Raw genomic sequence first — 7,865 nt, 5'->3', positions numbered from 1 at the left:
AGGACCTGCAGCGCTAGCAAAATATCGCGTAAATGTTCGTTTCTCGTACATGTTTTTTACAAATATGTGCATAAGACGATCGCTTTGAGTACAAATGTGCGGTACTTCCTGAAGTGGCCATAAGGGTTAGGTTAGCGTGATGTTCACTGTTAGGTGACTTAGCTTTTAAGTGTATTGATCGGTAGTTAAGATTGCCAGCTCAAGTTACATCATCATTCCTTTTGACACACATACATACACATACATGCATACGCACACACATACATATACATACACACACACACACACATATATATATGTGTGTGTGTGTGTGTGTGTGTGTGCGAGAAAGAAATGATGCTTTAGCTGCCACACCGACCCTGCCAAGCCCACAACGAAGTACGCTTTTTGTGTATTGTGACTGAAGTTAGGGTCCAGGTCCATGCAGTAGACTGCAGTGACCATTCAAGGAATCGCCGATATACTTCCATGAAAAACTCCATATACTTCCGTAAAATAGCGCAATCTAAATAAATTATAATGCAATATCGAGAGCAGTAGCAGTCAGATCGTATCAAGAGCGGCTTTTTTTTAATGTAAAGCTCATCTTCATAGAAATAAAGAATAACTAAAACTGCAACCGCGTCTTGTTTGTTTGTTGAAGTAACTAATTTTTTCAACTTGTCACCTAAATAACATCGCACAGAACGCTCATTAAAGACCTGACCATGGGCCCATCAGTGAACGAATCGTTGCATGGCGCGACAGAGGCCCGCCGCTGAGCCCTACAGCCAAAGGAACGCGTCGCTCCACACTTTAAGAACAAATATGTGTAAAAACTGGCGTCATTTTTAGAGTTCCTTTCTAAGTGATTGTCGCTTGTGAGCTCACAAGCTTCAATTTGCAAATTGAAATACATGTCTGCTGTAATTAAAGGCAAGCACTTAGTTCATTTGCGAAAATTTCTTACTATGTTATACAATTTAATTTCCTTAGCAAACAAGACCCGCCTGCTTTGTGGCAGACAAAAATATCGCCTTCCCCCCAAACTCATATCAAACACTTTACTTTCTTCCCAATTGTGAGAATAACGTGAGTAACATTCCCATTCGATCAAGGTAGTGCTCCCTTATGAAAATGACTGTTGAAATGTTGTTGGCATATTGTTGACGAATTGTTGACTGAACAGCCTTTCAACAATACCTCAACAATTATTGAAACCACAGAGCAAGAATTCAACAGTAAAGTTGTTGGGCAGTTTACAACAAAAAAGCCGTTGACTAAATTCTATTGGTCTATTGTTGAATAGTATTGAGTATTATTGAGCCATTGTTGAGTAGTTTTCAGCAATAAAGTTGACTAAATTCTCTTGATATATTGTTGAATAGTATTGAGTATTATTGAGCCATTGTTGAGTAGTTTTCAACAATAAAGTCGTTGACTAAATTCTCTTGACATATTGTTGAATAGTATTGAGTATTGAACCATTGTTGAGTAGTTTCCAACAATAAAGTCGTTGACTAAATGCTGTTAACTTATTGTTGAATAACATTGAGTCACGAGCAATATTGAGTTTCGAAGTACATGTGAAATACACGCACATATGTATGTGTGCGTCTTTTGCACATATATGTTGCTTTACTGATCACTTGATCACCATTGCATATATACAGGGTGTTGTTTCACGTTACTGGAACCATAGACGTATATATACGTGTTTCAGCTAACTTTACTCAGAGTTTAAAAAATATGCCGATACACCATAAGACGATGCGACCAAATAAATACATGTTGCTCACTCTTGTACGTGTCACGCTATTCTTGTATTTTTCCTAAGTAGTTAACTAGTCAAGAAAATTAGCCCTTCTGAAGGAACAAAGTTAGGCGAAAATTCCAATTAGAAAGTTCTAGAGCACTTTGCAAAACGTCCGATTAGGCAATTTCTAACTTTCTATCATTAGGTGTTAGTGTTTTTCAGCTTACTGCAGATGCCTGCGAAATACAAAAATATCACCTGACGTACCCGCTTGCGCGTCGTGCTTGCAGCGCTCCCAAACGAGCATACCATCGAGCAGAGTGTGTTGCCGCTTAAAAGGCGACAGGGCAGTGACGAAGGCGTTGGCTGTGGTACTGACGACATCGACGTGCTTCCCTCGCTGCGGTTCATGATGACGATAAGCAGACGGGTGTTCACACCGGTTAAATGGTATGTTTTCGTTTGTGCGCAGAAGGCTTAGGAGCAGTGCAATCACGACTCGCAGGCGAGCATGTCACGTGGGGCTTTTTGTATTTCGTCAGCATCCGCAGTAAGCTGAAAAACACTAATACGTGACAGATAGAAAGACAATAAACTGTTTATTCGGACGTGTTGCCAACTGCTCTGCAACTTTCTAATTGGAATTTCTTTCCTAACTTCGTTGCTTCGGAAGTTGGTTAATTATTCTTGACTAACTAGCTAATTAAGCAAAATACAGAAATAGCGCGACACGCTACATACCAAAGGGAGCAACATGCATTTAGCCGCGTCCTCATAGAGGGCATAGAGTTTACACTCGGCCTAAAGTTAGCATAAACACCCTGCATATATATATATATATATATATATATATGCAGTTTGAGAAGACAGACGTCCCTACAAGCAGTGACAAACAACCGATGATTGGACACATCCTGCATTTCCATCGGCGTCCATTATAAGGGACCAGTGCCCTGGCTGTGTGTTAGGAAACGGCATTGCATGCCTCCATGTTAAATATGGTCAAGGTGGCGGAGACCATTAACAAACTTCAAGTCTGGGGCTTGACGTGCCAAAACCACGCTTTGATTATGAGCCGCACCGTAATAAGAAACTCCATATTTATTTTGACCATCTGGGGTCATTTAACGTGCACTAAACGCACAGTACACGGGCCTTTTTGCATTTCAGCCCCATCGAAATGCGCTAGCCGCCGCGGCCGACATTAGATCCCAAGCACTCGGGTTAGTTGCGCAACACCTCAGCCACTATGCCACCACGGCGGGTGCGGCGGAGAAAGGAGTGAACATCGTTTTTACAGAGTGCGTTTTGCTGATGTTACCCGTTAGCGCGCTACAGAACGAAACGAAAAGCTTGGCGGATATGTACGTCATGGTGCTCATATTTAACATGAAGGCCAAATTCTTTTCTGTGACCTAGACGGGGTGCTGGCGAATGTGTTGGGAATCTGCTCGGCCACCAAGCACAATCTGCGCTGCTATACGTTCTCGGTGACAACTCGCACAGCGCAGAAGCACACGCACAAATGTTTAGGGCTCATTCACAGCGGCGACTTGAGGAGGTCGCGCGACCATTTGCGACTCGCGACCAAAAAGCGACCGAAGGCGACTGATGTTCACACCGGCAAGCTCAGCTGAGCGCGACCCGCAAGTCGCACTCCCGTCGTTCTCAGCGAGAACTCTCGGAATCTACGCAGTTCGCGCGCGCTCCTCAGTTCGCGCGCTCTTCGCTCGTCTGCTGCCATCAGTCATGGATTTTGACACGAGCGAAGAGAAAGACGTCGTCAGTGTGCTGATGTGCTCAGCCGTGGTGTCAGCCCTGGCAGCGCTGAAGCCTCCGAAGAAAAAGCGACGCCGGTGGGTGCGCCCGTGCCTCCGTTCGCGAGAAGTGGCCGGTCACGCAAGCCGCCTCCTGCCCGAACTCCGCGCGCATGACGAGGAGTATTATCGAGAGTAAGTTGTAAAGTTCGCGGTGTCTGGGAATCGGGGCATAACTTGCTTGCTTTCTTTTGCGGCTCTTTAGCTTCCTTCTAATGCCGCCCAGCACATTCGACACGTTGCTGGAATTGCTGCGCCCCAGCATCACGAAGGAAAACAACTACAGGCCTGCAGTCTCGGCTCATGATCTCTTAGCCATGACCGTCAGGTAAAATGCATGTCATCTCAAGAATAGTATAAATCACGTGTGCGTATGCTTCGCATGTAAAGAAGCCACAACAAGAGCCATGAACATTTATGTGAGGTCAAAGCAAGTCCGACGCTTTTTTTATATACACAAACCGATTTAAGTACACTTTATACGTTGGATTTCTTTTTTCATTTGGCCTAATGTCTTAATAAAAAAGTACATTTCATTGGCTTGACAGGTTCTTGGCTACAGGAGAGACACAGCAGGACGTGTCGTACAACTTCCTGGTGGCCAGGTCGATTATACCCTTACAAAAAAAATTGTTGAAAGGTTATTGAAATATCATTGTTCAACGGCAACAAATGACCTTGAAAGATCATCGGGGAATTGTTGAAACATCATTGAGGAAATTGTTGACAAGTGTTGATAATTGGCCCGCGACATTCTGTCGAAACATCATTGTGGCCTTTCAATTTGAAAGATCATTGGCATATCGTTGAAACTATGGTGTACTTCAATGTTGAAAGCAGATTGAAGCATTGTTGAAGATGTGTTGTTTGTCAATGTTGAAAGCCAATTGACGTATTGTTGAAATTTGTTGTTCGTTAATATTGAAAGCCCATTGAAGCATTGTTGAAGCTCAAAATTGAAAGCCCATTGAGGTATTGTTGAAATGTGTTGTTTGTCAATGTTGAAAGCCCATTGAAGCATTGTTGCAGATGTGTTCAGTCTCAAAATTGAAAGCCCATTGACGTATTGTTGAAATGTGTTGTCCGTCAATATTGAAAGCTGATGGAAGAATTGTTGCAGATCTGCTGAACATCGACACAAATTATGTTGAAAGCCCTTTATGCCCGACTGGGTATTTAGCAGTTTAAACCTGCACTTTCCTTAAAATACTGCTGAGCTATGTTGCATATAATTACCTTTGATGTCACGTTGGTATGTTTGCTGTGAGAGGATAGGGATAAAATTTAAATACAGCCGTTTTGTATCGCACGCCTCTGTCACCCTGGGCTCAAAAGCATGCTCCTAGATTGCCTGTAATAACCCATATTGTAAAACTGCTAGCAGTACTGTTATGCCACTTTTTTCAATTGTCAGAGCGAATGGTCCTCCACAAGATCATGAGTGCTGAACTGATGCAGACAAAAACCATTTTTCTAGGTGAACTGTTTATTTGTAACGAAACATCTGTGTAAATGTACAACCATTTGTAGTTTGAGAACATCAGAAACTTCTTAAACTATTGCACAATACAAACTTCCTGCAGCTTGACACCATAACAAAATCGAATACTGAAGATGTAGTCTGTGTGGCCCTCAAGTAAAACACATTTCCCAAAAGAAATAAATTTAAAAAAATAAATACCTAAATAAATAAATGTAGAAGCAGACTGACATGACTGACTGTCAATAAGAACACTCAAAAAAGGTACTTGCTTTCTCTATTAGGGAGCCAGTGGTACTATTACCATGGCACGATTTGCTTGAGCCCACAGCACTCAAATGAGTCCTGATATGCAGGGTGGTTATCTTTAAGTTTCATGGAATTTATTAAACACGGACTGTTGCAGCTAAGATAATTCTAGATACAGAGTGCCAAACATTACTTGCATGAGAAATCAAGACACCATAGTCAGCTGATTAAGAAAAACTCAGTTCCTAATAAAGTTTTTACGAATTGTAGATGGTAATTTTACAAGGTGTATGCACTTAGAACGAACTTCCAGAATGACACCAGTAACGAGACACATGCCATCAAAGTGGCTGTAGAAATGCACTGCTGTAGCACGTTTTTGTTAACAAAACGCACTGTTATGCATTGAAGCACAAAAGTAACCGGAATGCCCATGTATTTCTCTCACATTTATGAAAAAATCTCGAAACTGGTGTCATCCTGGAAATTAATTTCAATTGAATATGTCTTTCAAGCTCACTGGCTACAATTTGCAAACTGAAATATGTGCCGTGATGTTTAAGTGAAATAATAAATTTATGAGAATCAGTTTAATGTTTCCATTTCTTGTGCTAGTAATGTCCACCTCTGAATAATCCAGCTCAAGAACAAAAATTATGCTACCTGGCACAGACAACATAAAGATATCTGTAAAACTGAAAAAGGATCACTGTAAATCCTTATTTGTTGGTTGAATGGTGTGTGCCAATTTCAGTAAACCTTACAGACTTCTGAAATATGGCAATCACAATAAGTGATGCTTATGGGAGCAGTTTATTATGCTGCATTGCTGTTGCATGATCCAGTTGTGTTTTCTGCCATGATAACGTTCCTGCGCAGGTCACTCCATATCAAGCGACTTATTCATATTAACTTCTGATTTTTATATGAAAAAAAAAACAACTATAAGTGATGTGCTGGAATAAAACAAAGTTAATCCTTTTGTGAGTTCCATTTCAATTTTATTCACTGTCACAAATAAAGCATCGTGTCATCAGTGTCCGGCGCTCTGTGGACTGTGTTGAAGCCACTCTATCTTCAGCATCCGCAAGGCGCTGATGAATGGCTCAAGGTACGCGATACTTACTTCACTAGGTGTTTCGTAAGAATGATTTGTAACGTATTGCTTGTTTGTACTACTTGTTTGGCATATTTAATAAAAGAAACCACATGAAACATTATTTGCCTGATATGAAATGGCCATGGAATGGCTCTTATGCTGCAGGTATCCGCAGAGTTTGAGGAGCGGTGGAACATGCCTCACTGCGTCGGGGCCATTGATGGGAAACACGTGAACGTCGAGTGCCCCGCGAATTCTGGAACCCTTGATCACAACTACAAGGGTTCATTCAGCAAATCGCTCCTTGCTGTCTGCGATGCACAATACAGGTGAGACTGGGTCCTTGCATCCCAATCTTTACTCAACGTTAGTGGTAGTGGCATTTCAAGACGGTAAACATCCAGCTCCTTAAATTGTATAGACAGCTTTGTATGCTTATGAAGTATCACGTAGCAGTGAAAAATATCCATCATAGATGGTGACATGCAGAAATGCATGTGCATGAGCACACACTGAATTTGTTGTGCAGATTGCACATTTTAAGTGGCTATGTGATGCACTTCAGACAGATTATTTATACAATTACCTCTGCATGTCACTTTCTATTTCATACTTATCACATGTAACAGTTTTTTGCGATCGCGCTGTTTCTGTGCAGGTTCCTGTACGTGGAAATTGGTCACAGTGGCAGCGAGAGTGACGGCGGCATTTTTTCGAGGTTAACGCTGCAGAAAGAGATTGCCGGAGGGACATTAGGGCTGCCACCGCCAAGACATGTTGGGAGTGAGGGGCTTCTCCCATACTTCCTTGTTGGCGATGAGGCCTTCCCGCTCAAGGAATACATGATGCGGCCATACCCAAGACGGAGTAGGTGCACAGCATATTACTGAATATATGTTTGTGTCTGTTATGCTATTAGCTGTTTGACAAAGGAACTTGTGTGATAGGCTATGGAGATGAAACTAAATTATGCGAAAAAGCTGTGAAATCCACCACACTTACATTCGCTAATTTGAGATCTTCTTCAAAGGGAAAAAAACAAAGCAACATTATGAGAGGTTACATATGTTATTTTTGGTGTTACTAGTGCTCATTTGTGCACAGAAGAAGGTTTCCAAAAAGAGAGAGAACCGCATTAATGGCAGGCTTAGCATCGCAAAAGAGAGACGCTGTGCTGTGCAATGCACTCGGAATATTCTGCGTTACATGTCGTTTTTGCCATAGGGTATGCCATACTGCATTGCAGCCGTTTTACTGTGTTATAATGATGAATTTTTATTAAAACACTAATTGTGCATTTTTCCTTACTTCATTGATAAATGCTTTTTTTTGCAGCACTGCATGAAGACTCATGCGAGACGCACAAGCGGCGAGTTTTCAACTACCGCTTGAGCAGGGCCCGGCGAGTCATCGAAAACGCCTTTGGAATCCTGGCACAACGGTGGAGAATTCTGCGGCGACCGTTTAAAGCGAAGACCGACAACA

This window comes from Dermacentor andersoni, chromosome 1 (genome assembly GCF_023375885.2).
Source record: "Dermacentor andersoni chromosome 1, qqDerAnde1_hic_scaffold, whole genome shotgun sequence".
NCBI lineage: Eukaryota > Metazoa > Arthropoda > Arachnida > Ixodida > Ixodidae > Dermacentor > Dermacentor andersoni.
This window is presented reverse-complemented; position numbering follows the sequence as displayed.